Genomic DNA, 13,458 nt, shown 5'->3' with positions numbered 1-13,458 from the left:
AGCTAACGAGCTAGGGACATGATTCTGTGATAGCTGTGCCTCTATCAGGGCAGTTCTTCCAGGAGATCACATGCCTGCGATTCCCTAGTTCTCAGGGAGAAAAGAGAAATGGCCTAAAAGACACATCTCCACAGGGCAGAGAGAGAAAGGAAGACACACACATCTTATTTCCTTTGCATGCTTCCTAACAGCCCTCATGAGTTTAATTTAACCCATTTGAGTTTAACGTAACCCCTTGGTGACCTTGATGCCATTAATCCACAACTTCACCTTAGGGGTACAGTTTATTTTATGGATGAAGCAATCTGTAATCAAAAATTGTGTTGTACGAAAAAAGAAAACACATTTTATGAGGACATTTTACATGAAAAACCTATAGCCCTGCTATGTTATTAGTTGCCTGTATAAGGTAAGATCTATGGCATAGCCATGGGACCCAAAGGAAAAAGTACATTTCATGTTCTATAAATTTCCATTTGTATCACAGCAACATCCAAGCCAGGAAGAGGGTATTTCACCCATATGTTGGTTTATAACATATGATTATAGATACCTTGAGTACTGTTCAAATAGTAGATTACTTCTGAGTAGGTTTACTTGTTGCTCTTTTCTTAAAATTTAGTTCAAATCACAAAATCAAAAATCAGTTCAGTTCTTTCGGTTGCTTGTCATTTTCCAATGAGTGTGTGCGTGCTAAGTCGCTTCAGTCGTGTCTGACTCCTTGCCACTGGATGGACTGTAGCCCGCCAGGCTCCTCCGTCCATGGGATTCTCCAGGCAAGAATACTGGAATGGGTTGCCAGTCCCTTCTCCAGGGGATCTTTCTGACCCACAGATTGAAGCCGTGTCTCTTGTGGCTCCTGCATTGCAGGTGGGTTTTTACTTTACTGCTGAGCCACTGGGGAAGCCCATTTTTTATTAGCAGTCATAATAATCGTGGTCCCCTCCAAGGCAAAAGTTAGGGCTGTCTGGGTGCTGATTTGCTCAAAGTATGACAATGTGTTGGGAGTGCCCCAGCGATCTAGTAGTTAAGACTCTGGGCTCCCAGTGCAGGGGGCATGGCTCCATCCCTGATTGGAGAACTAAGATCCCACATGCCACATGGTCTCAGAAAAACAATAGTATCCTCAATCCTCTACCAGATAGAATACATTTAAACCTTCTTCTGATCAAGTAGCTCTTTAAGTACTCAGAATGAACTACTCTGTCACTTCTGAATCATCACAGTAGGGTGACAATTTTCCAGTCCTTTCTTGGGTCAGGCATCCAACATGGCTAAAAATTGTCTTTTAATTATGGGGAATACATTTAGTCCATAGCTTTAGATTTTGTTTGTTTGCCAAGAGCTTTTGAAGATGTTAAAGCTTTTTGCTTCTTGATTCCATTTTCAAGGCTTCACATTTATACTATTTAAATAAAGAATTGTTTTATAAAATGTGTGTTCTTTGTTTAATTGACTGTTAGATATCCTGCGGTCTCCTCCTGCAAGCAGTGGGCTGAATTCAGGCTAAGTGTTTAAACATTCTGTACATCATAATGGCTCTAGCATGGAGTAATATGAATCTTCTTTATTTGGGTCTGCAGCCAGCAATGATCCTAGGAAGTTTCCTTAGCTGACGTTCACAAGGAAAAGATATTCCACAGTGCAAGTCTAAGTTCCGACATGGCAGCAATCCGCATGTTGTACTTGTGATGAGCAGCGTGATAAAATGCAGTGATTTTCAAACTCTTTTCCACCAAACTCAAGGTACCTTACTTGGGTACCCGAAGTGCTCTGCTTGGAGTTTGATGGTCTGACTGGTATTTGAAACCTCTAACCTCCATTTCAACTCAAGTAGCTGTGCTTTGTCAATCTTAAATATTAATATGTTTCACATTAAGGGTTTTTATTTTTGAAAACAGGATTCTCCTGCTTTTCTTCTTTCACGCCTATATTTCTTTTAAAAGTCCTCGTGTTGTTATTAAGGTCAACAGCTTTGAATTCAGAAGTAGATTCAACTTGCTAGTTCTGTGGATTTAAAGTCTTTGAAGTAGGGTTTTCTCTTCTGGAAAATGGGCTAATAATGTTCATAAAGTGGTTTTGAGGATTAAACATGAGAATAATGAACTTTTAGCAAAGCTTTCTTCTCTCTAGTTCCTCGATATCACGTCTGTCAGCTGGGGTCTGATCAGAGGGGTACAACCACCATGACTGACCCAAAAGGAGGCACTTATAAGAATTATGGCAGCTGGTGAGGCAGTGTTGGTAACCCTCTTTCTTCTGCATCTAGTGTTGGGCCTGAAGTCAGTAGCACTGGCAATCAACAAGGAAAGATGGCCATGAGCACCAGGGAAGAGCAAAGACAAATGGTACTTGTGAGGGAGAGCTGGAACCCATATGGGAGTCACTTAGCCCATCTAGGTCAGTTAGGCTCTAGCCTTAGTGATGTGGGTGACATGCTAGACAGGTTGGGGCTTTATACTAGGTCCCCAGATCCACATCTGTCCTAGGGTTCAGTAACCTGGAAGGCGGAGCCAGAGATGCTTGTGAGTCTGGCTCCACCCCACGTGTCAAGGTGAGTATCTTTAATATAAAGCAGTACTAACTGCCCCACCACTCTCTCTCTTCACCTACATTGTTGTCATGGATGATCTGCCCAGCCCTACAGCTGTAACTTGGAGAAGGAGATGGCAACCCACTCCAGTACTCTTGCCTGGAAAATTCCATGGACAGGGGAGCCTAGCGGGCTATGGCCATAGGATCGCAGAGTCGGACACAACTGAGCAGCTTCACTCACTCACTCATAGCTCTAACTACCACCTAGATGTAGATGAAGGCTTGTTTACCAGAATGTTCCTTGCCCTGACTTTTCTATATATGTCGACATGCTGGAGCTGGAATCTCACAAACAGGCCAAGCACACCAGGGGCCAGTGGCAGACTGGCTAATAGATGGTGGCCGTCCTTGACGGTCATCTGGAGTGAGAGCTCCTAGTCTCTTCACAGCATTGCTGCTGCCAATCAGAACAGATACATGAGCCACGTAGTATTTGCTGCTAGATTCCCTAAAGGAATAAGTGGAGTTCACTGAGATAGAACTTAACGGGGATAAACAGAAACATCCAAGTCATCAAGTATAAGAGGAGAGGAAATAAAGATTTGGCTTAGCAGAAATCCATGTGGAAAAGACTTAGAATTGATTGCTAGCAGGTTCAATATGAGTATAGATTACCGTGGGTCAGGGTTGCCAGACACACACACATTCTTCAGGCTTTAAAGGTTTTGATAGAATTAATGGTGCACAAGAGCTGTGACAGCCCTCCTCTGCTTTGTACTGATGCCGCCGCACTGGGGTCTTCGACTTGAGTTTAAGGGTCGTGGTTTAAAAATGTTATCAACAAACAGGAAATTTTGTTCATAAGGTAATAGAGGTGATAAGGGGAACTTGAAATTATATTTTAATGAAGAACACTGTCAAAGTGTCAATGGATGTTCAACCCGGTAAACAGAACCTTAGGAGATGTGATCGTTTTCAGGAGATGAGAATAAACTTGTGCACAAAGCAGAATTCAGACAAATGGGTTATTTGAAAAAGGAGAGCTTCCAAATGCAAGTGGACACCAACAACTCTTCTTGGAAAACTCTATGTGACACCCATGGGGTTTTGGACTAGACCAGTGGTTTCTCTAAAACTAGCATCTTCTGAAACTCTACAAAATGCAGACTTCCAGGTCTCACTCTAGATTTTCTGAGTTATAGTTGTCTGGGGTAAGGCCTGGGATTTGTGTTGTGAATAGCTCCCACCTGATTCTCTAGTGGCCCGTGTGGGGACACCTGGACCAGTTGAACTCTAAAGAACCTTCCATAGTTCTGTGAATCTATTACTCCCAGGTGTCTGTCCCAGGAGGCCACATGCATAGTGGGAGGGGCAGCCTGAGCAGAATGGATGGGTTCAAACACAGCTGCATCTCCACTTAGCTCTGTGAGGTTGACTAAGTAGCTCCACCTCGGTTTTCTCATCTGTTAAAACAGGGTAAGAGTCATGCCTGGTTGTAGAGTGTTGCCAAGAATAAATGAACACAACAGTGCTAATATATGACATACTTAAGTATTTGCTATTTTTCATACCAGAAGATGATGCATCCATCAAGGCAGTTTGATTCATGAATATTTAAGAGTCAGAGGAGAAGGAAATCATTGCAAACCAAAGACCTTCTCTTTTCACTTTTACTTTATTAATTATCTTTTGAAATGGTTCTAGCTTTTGTAAGCGTTATAATACAGAACATATGCAAAAATGTATGTGAGTGATTCAAGGTTATCAAAGCATAAGTAGGAATATAAAGTTTACTTTCGAGGAATGCAAAACAATGGAATTTGTAGAGAGTAAATGAGAATTAAGCTGAAGTCTCAAAAAGTTTGCTGAGATTTCTTTGTGGAACCATGACCATCCAACTTTATTTTTTAAGAAAGTGAAATATACAGGTCTTAGGTATATAATCTGATGACTTCTGGTAAATGAATATACCCTGTAACTACCATCCAAAGATATAGAACCATTATGTTACTTTGGATAATTTTCATGTCCCCTTTCAGTCAATCCCTACCCCTAGAAGGCAACACTGCTCTGAATTCTAACATTAAAGACTAGCTGTGCTGTCCTTGAAATTTATATGGATGAAATCACACAGCATGTTCTCTTTTCTGTGTTTTTTATTCTAATTTATGTTGTTCATATATCAGTAGATTCTTCTAGTTTTCAGCTATTATTTCAGTGTACAAATACATTATCATTTGCTTATCAATTCTTGTGTGGAACATTTAGATCATTTTGAGTTTTGTCTATGATGTATAAAGCTGCTATGAACATTTTTGCACAAGTCTCTTTTTATACTAAGTTTTTGTACCTTTTGGGTAAATGTCTAGTAGAATTTCTGAGTCACAGAGTAAGTCTTAAGTTTATAAAAAACTGAAGACTTTCCCATTTTACATTCTTCTGTATGTGGATTTTGACTGTTCCATGTGATTATTTACTTTTGGTATTGTGTTATTTGATGCTTATTGCTTTACTTGATGCTAGCACTTGTAATAGTTATGAGATGATTTTGAGTTATTCTTTTAATTTTCATTTCCTGGTGACAAATGATGCTGAGCACCTTTTCATTTGCTTATTGATAATTTTTATATCTTCTTTTATGGAATATCTGATCAAATAGTTTGTCCTTTGAAAAAGTTGAATTGTTTGTCTTTTTATTATCGATTTGTAGGAGTTAATTATATATTCTAGACAGAAGTCCTGAATCAGATATATGAATTGCAATTATTTTTTCCCAGGATGTGGCTTATTTGGTTTTCTTGATGTGTCTTTTTATAAGCAAAAGCTTTTGATTTTTTGTAAAATCCAATTTATCTTTTTTTTAATATTCACCATATTTTATTTCTTAAGAAATCCATGCCTATGCCAAGTTCACAGAAATAATCCCCTGTATTTTTCTAGAAGCTTTATAGCTTTACCTTTATATTTGAGTCTATAATCAATCTTAATTTTAATGTGTACTGTAAGGTAGAGATTGTGTTCCTTTTATTAATTTCCTGCGCTTATTCAATTATTCCAGCACCATTTGCTCAAAAACTTTTCATTTCTCCCATGGAATTTCTTTGATACCTTTGTTGAAAATCAATGAAAGTTATCAAAAGATACAAAATTCCAGCTATTAGATAATTAAGTATTGGGGATGTAATGCATGACATGATGACTATAGTTTAACTCTGCTTTATATTTGAAAGTTGCTAAGAGCAGATCCTAAAAATTTTCATAAAAAGGACTTTTTTTTTCCTTTTTCTGAATCTATGTGAGGTAATGGATGTTAACTAAACTCATTGTGGTAGTCATTTAGCAATATATGTATTTCAAGTCGTTATTGTGTATACCTTAAATTTACACAGAGCTGCATGTCAGTTACATCTCTGTGAAAGTGAAAGCAAATCAACTGATTCTTTGGGTATAGGTCTAGTTCTGGGGTCTCATTCTGTTGCATTCATGGCTTTTGTCCGTTATTATGTTTATTATTGGCATAAAATTGTTCATAATATTTTCTTATTATCCTTTTAAAATTGTCTGTAGCTTTTGTACTAAAAATAATTTTTTTATTTTAGTAATTTATGTTGCCTTTTTAAAAAACATTCATCAAGTCTGTTAATGGTAATACTTGCTTAATCCTTTCAAGAACAGATTTTGGTTTTTTTTTTTTTTTGGTAATTTGTGTTATATTTAATTGGCATCAGTATATTATTTCTATCCTTCTACTTGATTTTGTTTTAATTTTCTTATCACTTTCTAGTTTCATAGCATTTAAACTTTGACCATTGAGTTTAAGCCTTATATTCTTTCTAACACAAAGCTATGTATTATCCTTTAAAAGCTGATTACAGCTGTCCAAATATCTTCTGATTTCTCTTTGGATTTTTTTTTCCTTTGATAATAGGTTATTTAGAAGTGTTTTAGGTCTTTTTATAAGTAATATTATTTGTCCTTATTGATTTCAATGGTAGTCAAAGAAATCACAGTACAAAATGTAATTATTTCTAATTTAGTAAGAATTGTCAATGGCATAGCATATTCCCTAACTTAGTTTACTCGCTGTACCCTTGAAAATATTGTGCAATCTCCAGTTGTTGTGTGTAGCATTCTATAAACTATAGTACAATATAGTTGATAGTTTTATTTAGATCTTTTAAAATTTACTGTTTTTTTCCCGTTTATTTTTATTAGTTGGAGGCTAATTACTTTACAATATTGTAGTGGGTTTTGTCATACACAGACATGAATCGGCCATGGATTTACATGTGTTCCCCATCCTGAACCCCTCTCCCGCCTCCCTCCCCATCCCATCCCTCTGGGTCCTCCCAGTGCACCAGGCCCGAGCACTCGTCTCATGCATCCAGCCTGGGCTGGTGATCTGTTTCACCCTTGATAATATACATGTTTCGATGCTGTTCTCTCGAAACATCCCACCCTCGCCTTCTCCCACAGAGTCCAAAAGTCTGTTCTGTACTTCTGTGTCTCTTTTTCTGTTTTGCATATAGGGTTATCATTACCATCTTTCTAAATTCCATATATATGCGTTAGTATGCTGTATTGGTCTTTACCCTTCTGGCTTACTTCACTCTGTATAAGGGGCTCCAGTTTCATCCATCTCATTAGAACTGATTCAAATGAATTCTTTTTAACGGCTGAGTAATATTCCATGGTGTATATGTACCACAGCTTCCTTATCCATTCGTCTGCTGATGGGCATCTAGGTTGCTTCCATGTCCTGGCTATTATAAACAGTGCTGCGATGAACATTGGGGTGCACGTGTCTCTTTCAGATCTGGATTCCTCAGTGTGGTTGCCCAGAAGTGGTATTGCTGGGTCATATGGCAGTTCTGTTTCCAGTTTTTTAAGACTGTTTTATCTTACTGTTCTGTCAGCTACTGAGATTGGAGTTAAATCTAAGTTAAATCTTTTACAGTTTTGGTGTCTCTTTGGTGGTTCAATCAGTTCTCACCTCATGTATCTGTATGCTTTATTAGTTAAATTGCATTTAGAACTGTTAGGTTCTGCTAATGACTTTCTCCCTTTATTATTACAAAGCATCTTCTTTACCTCTGGTAATCCTTTTTGTCTTAAAGTCTGTTTTGTCTGATTTTAACATAGGCACTTTCACTTATGGGTTAATCAAATACATTTTAATCATCCCATTTTATTTTCTCTGGAGTCTCTTTAGCTTTATATCTTTGTATTTATTTCTAGGGGATTAGGATGCATTCATAAATGACCACTGTCTATATTTAAGTTAATATTGATAAATTTATTATTTCTTAATTGTTAATTTTATTTTATATAAGATACAATGAGCTCTCAACAATACTGCTTACTCTTACTCATTCTTATCACATATTGGGTTGGTCAAAAAGTTTGAGTTTTTCGTAATATGTTACAGTTCAATATTTTTACATCTTTATACAGAATAAACAGCACAATACAAAGTGTCATAGTTTTTGCTTTAAGTTACTATCGTTAAATAAACTTAGAGCAATAAAAAAAAAATACCAACATATTAATCATATATGGTGTTCTTCATTCTCTCCTGTGGATATGAGTTTGCATCTGATGTCATTTGCCTTCCAACTGAAGAACTTTATAAGCATTTCTCTAGTGCAAGTCTCCTGGCAGACCACTCTCTTTTATTTCATTTATTGAAAATGCTCTTATTCCACTTTAAAGTTTGAAGGATATTTTTGCTGGATATGGAATTCTAAGTTGACAGTTTTATTTGTTTCACTACTTTTTGTTCCTTAGACAGTTCAAGCCCATTTCACCCCTGGTCCTCTCTGTTTGCTGTTTGCCCTGTACTCTCCCTGGGCAAGTCTTTAGCCGGTTCCTCACTTCTCAGGCTAATTCTGTCTCTCCAGTTTCATTCCATGCTACTGAGAGATCTCTGTTAGCCATACTATCCAAAACCAGCCTTCTCCTCTGTGACTTTCTCGATTTCCTGTTTACATCCTCTGTAATATTTCCACAATGTTTGTGTTTGTTTCCTTGTTTTTTGTCTTTCTATGTGAATAGCTCCGTATGAAAATTTACTCTATATTCTCTTATATTCTTGGCATTGGGCGAAATATCTGCATCATAATAAAGGCACAATGATGTTTCCCTAATGTAAAATGAATGCAACTGAAGTTACAGGGGTATCCAAGGTCTAGCTTTGCTAGAACTGAAAAGACACATTGAGTAGTCACACCGCTGAACTCTCCAGGACCATCTGCTCTACACACCGTGCTAGGGAATATAAATTTATAAGTGAACCATCTTCAGGAAGCTTTTCCCGGTTCTCTAAGTCGGAAACTATCTCCTTCTCTAGTTCTCCTAACATTCTCCTCTTCATTCTGACTGTAGTACTTTTTGTGATTGACCTTGCATTATTGCTGTTTTGTATACATATCTTCTGGAGAAGGCAATGGCAGCCCACTCCAGTGTTCTTGCTTGGAGAATCCCGTGGACAGGGGAACCCGCTGGGCTGCTGTTCGTGGGGTCACAAGGAGTGGAACACGTCTGAGTGACTCAGCACAGCATACCTATCTTCACGCTACAACTGGATTGTCAGCCCTTGCAGGCAAGAATGATATTTTCAGAGCACATAGTGGCAGTCCTGCAGAAATAACCTTTATATCTGCAGAGGTTTGGGTGTACACATAAAATGGCATTGCACTGAAAGTGAATTGAATAAGAAAGTTAGCATTTTTGTTTAATAAGATTCTCCATTTCTCTGAGGAAAAAGGAGCTGTATAATTCCAAGGTAATTAGGATTTCAGCTGAACATTAATAAAGCCCTAAGTTCCCACCAAGGACACTGTGTCATGTGTGGGGGAGGACTCCTCTGCCCCTTCTCTGCCTTTGTTCTTGTTTATATGCACTGCCTTTCTGGTTTATGCGCCCTGTAGTTTGCATTGCAATAAAGTGCCAAATATTTCCTGCCCACGCTTCTGTTTGGCTGCAGAGCTGGAGAACTGTAATGGAAAGCAACAGATCAGAATATTTTTTAGATTTGTTGGTGCTCTTAAAAATGCCTGTTTTAAAACATAAATATTTATGCCTCTTGCCACACTCTACCTCCATTCGTTGTGAGGAGACCGTTGATGAGTCTGTAGTCTGAAGAGGACCCATATAAACACTGGTTATCATTTATTATGATAAGATTGACGGAGAACTCTGGAGGCAGGAATGCCCGAAGCTAGCTTTTATATTTTGATTCCATGCATAAAAGAGGAGATAGACCAGCCCTGGATAAGCAGTCAAACAACTCACATGCAGCTTGTGATAACTTATTGCCTCTGGGTTTGGAGACTACCAGTAAACTTTCTGAATCATGCACACCTGTGGGATGGAAAAACCTTGGAACCACAGCTCTTTTTTATAGAATAACTTTTTTAAGACCCAGTGTTGTTCTAACAAATTCAGGCTACCAAAAGAAGTATGACTCTATGGGATGGCACTTTTTAAAATGTGTGTGTAGTGTAATGGATGGAGAAGGCACTCCAGTAATCTTGCCTGGAAAATCCCATGGAAGGAGGAGCCTGGTAGGCTGCAGTCCATGGGATCTCAAAGAGTCGGATATGGCTGAGCGACTTCACTTTTGCTTTTCACTTTTATGCATTGGAGAAGGAAATGGCAACCCACTCCAGTGTCCTTGCCTGGAGAATCCCAGGGATGGGGTCGCACAGAGTCAGACACGACTGAAGTGACTTAGCAGTAGCAGCAGTGTACTGGAAGTTAGGGTTACAAGTCTGAAACTTCTTGTAGAGTTTCAGGCCCCATCCAAGTTTTTATAGGATCAGAAGCTTCAGATGCTGTGCCTAGGGATCCGTATTTTAACACCATCACCAGAGCATGTTCGAGGATGTCCAGGAGTCTTTGATTGAGGAAATAGAGAGACAAGAATTATCTCTTTCATCTCTGATCTGTCAGTCTGTGCCTGGAAAGTTTTGAGTCCCTTAGGTTGCTTCTCAAGAAGATACTGTGGTTTCATTGCTTTTTTTCATAACTGAATTGGCTCTTCATTGAATAATTAGTAAGTCAATGTCTAATTATTCTGTAATTGAAGCTAAAAAAAAAAAAAAACTTAATTCATACTCTGGCCAGATCAACTTATCATGCCATGTCAAATAGGTTTTTCAGAAACATGCATTGAACTGTAGGAATTTGAAATTCTGGAGGAAGTTCTACCCTTTGTCACATATGGACGGACACAAGATCAATTCTAATGACACCACAATATTCCACAAGCAGGGCTCATTGGATATCATCAGAACTAACTTTATTTTTGCCAGCCACTGCCCTTTCATGCCATCTCTGGAGGGTTAATTTTTTCCTACCCTTTGGGTATAAACTGGGGTAAGTTTCATGAATTTTCACTCACTTTTAACTAGTAAAGGGTTCTTGACTTTCATTCTTAGATACACAGAAGCTCTGTCATTAGCTGATATATCCAAGCGTCTTCTGAAAAAAAATACACACAGCTTTGAAGTTGAGAATTATCTTTATTCAGTGGACTTTATGGAGGACTTTAGCCCAAGATACAGTCTCTCGGATAGCTCTGAGGGACTGTTCCAAAAAAATAAGGGAGGAGCCAGGATATATAGGAGTTTTTGCTGAGAGAAAAAAACAGAACAGAACATGTATCCGAACATCAGAAGATGACTGCTAATAAGAAAAACAAAACACTTCAAGTTAATGATTTTAGTGCTTTTCTATCTCTGGGAAGATGCAAGCGTCTTGGGCTCACTGAAGTCACTTCCTTTGATGTTCACCTTTGCTACCTGGGGCCAGTACCCTGTTTTTATCCACCCTGAATCCCCTCAGGCAGCACAGCCGTCAGGAGCAGCTGCAGAGGCTGATGGCTCCTTTGTCTACTGAAATGGCAAGTGACATACTTTGTTCACACAGGATAGAAGAATAATTTTTAAATAACTGCGAACTTAATTGAAAGCGAGTTTTTCCCCTCCCTCAGGTCATTTCTGCTTGGGCTGCCTGTTTGTCAAGCAGAAGGAGGCAGGAGGCTTCTCTCTTCTTCTCTGCCCTTGGCTTTTGCTTTTCTTCCTTTATCTCAGCTCAGGTTCCTCCAGGGCTGAGGGATGCAGGGTATCAGGTTAGAAAGGTAAGGAAGATAAAGGCTTACTTGATAGATACACAGGGAAAGCTAGCCTAGACGCCATTTGGCTCTTTCCCTTGGGGTGGTTTCATGGCTTTTTCAAGAACTCAGCATTACTTGATACTTAGCCCTAAGCTAAGTATCTCTTCTAGGGTCACTTTAAGGCCCTCGATGTCCAGCTGAACTCTATAGCATCCTTCTGCTGGGGTCACATTGCCCCAACCGTTCATACGTGGTACACACGTGGTCTGTGGAACACTTCACATCTTTTGCTCTAACAAACTCTGAGAATACATGCCAGGTACAATCCTTCCACCTCTCTTACTTCCCCATCAGAGCAGCTAAGCAGCCACAGTCTCTTGCTCTTTGGATCTCGAGGGTGGTGTCCAGTTCAGGACACTCAAACTCAGGAAAGAATTTCTCAAGATCCCCAGGTAGTTCCACTGAATCTTTTTCCCGGGGATGTGAGGTGAAAGAGAAGGAATCCCCCATCTGTAATGGGAAAGGGTAAGTCAAACTCATAGTATGAGATAGCTCCCTTTAATAAATCCTCTCCTTCTTCTCAGTATCTTTTTTTCAGACTGGTGATGAGTGACCAGCTTGAGTTAGAAATTGGTTCTTGATCACTTGCTTTGAATGCCCTGAACTGGGGCTCTTATCTCTACTTTAGTCATGGTGGTATAGCTAACATCTATGTCTTAGAACTTCAACTTAGGACTTCGTCCAAGGCATTGGGAAATCATGATTCCCTTATAATACCTCTTTGCAACTATATAATAATGAGTTTATGTTGATTATTTGTTGTGTAGCAGACACTACTTTATATCTTATCTTACTCAGTCTTCCTCACTGAAGTCACTCAGGTAACAGGTTGCAAAATTCTTCCAGCCCTGTGCATTACTTTCCTTTTAGGAAAATAAGAATGATATTGCCCCTTAGAAAGAAAATATTATGCATTCATCAGGAAAAATGCTATAGCTGTTTAATATTCTGGTTGACAATGGAAAGAGAGAATCTTGGAGTAAAATTAACAAGAAGTCTCACTTGCTAAGTATTTGAATATGTGTATTCATTTAATTCTTATAAAACCTTGTGATATGCACGACTTTGTCTTCATCTTGTAGATGAAAAAACTGAAGCCAGTAAGAAATTATGTGACTTCCCCTACATTACACAACCAGGGATATTTGGAGCCAAGACTTAAAATCTGAAGTCTCAGCCATGACACTGAAGCTACTTTTTCTCTCCACTCTCATGGGGACATAGCAACAGAAGGAACATGAGCTGTGGCGGATGTTTGGCTGAAGTTTCTTTCTAACATATTTGACTCTAGATGAGTCAATATTGTATGGGAGTCAAGGTTTTTTTTTTTTTTTTTTTTTTTTTTAACTAACCTTCATGAAAACAAAGAGCATCTTATTTATCTTGGAATCCCTAATATCTGGTCCAAAGTTGATACTCTATTGCTGGATGAACCACATGAGTAAACAGATGAGTGAATAATTTTGATTTCAACCCTCTGGTGGAAAGTGATTTTTCATGTGACTTAAGTTAGTTGGGGCTTCCCTGGAGGACCAGTGGTTATAACTTCACCTTCCGTTGCAGGGGATGTGCGTTGATCCCGGGTCAGGGAGCTGAGGTCCCATGTGCCTTGGGGTCAAGAAACCAAAACATAAAATAGAAATGATACAGTAACAAATTCAATGAAGACTTACTTTAAAATTATCCACAGTAAAAAAAAAAATCTTTAAAAATAAGTAGATGGATTAATCCTTCTCCTGGGTATT

At 38.7% G+C, this 13,458-nt stretch overlaps 1 protein-coding gene across 1 annotated transcript in view; it reads left to right on the top strand.

The window, feature by feature from the left end:
* The window catches only part of ZMAT4 (zinc finger matrin-type 4), a 363,653-nt gene that overhangs the window by 297,286 nt on the left and 52,909 nt on the right, over positions 1–13,458 (top strand). The window lies entirely within an intron of this gene.

The sequence above is a fragment of the Muntiacus reevesi genome, chromosome 10, assembly GCF_963930625.1.
Source record: "Muntiacus reevesi chromosome 10, mMunRee1.1, whole genome shotgun sequence".
Taxonomy (NCBI): domain Eukaryota; kingdom Metazoa; phylum Chordata; class Mammalia; order Artiodactyla; family Cervidae; genus Muntiacus; species Muntiacus reevesi.
Note: the sequence above shows the minus strand (reverse complement) of the source record. Positions and strands in the feature narration are given on the sequence as shown.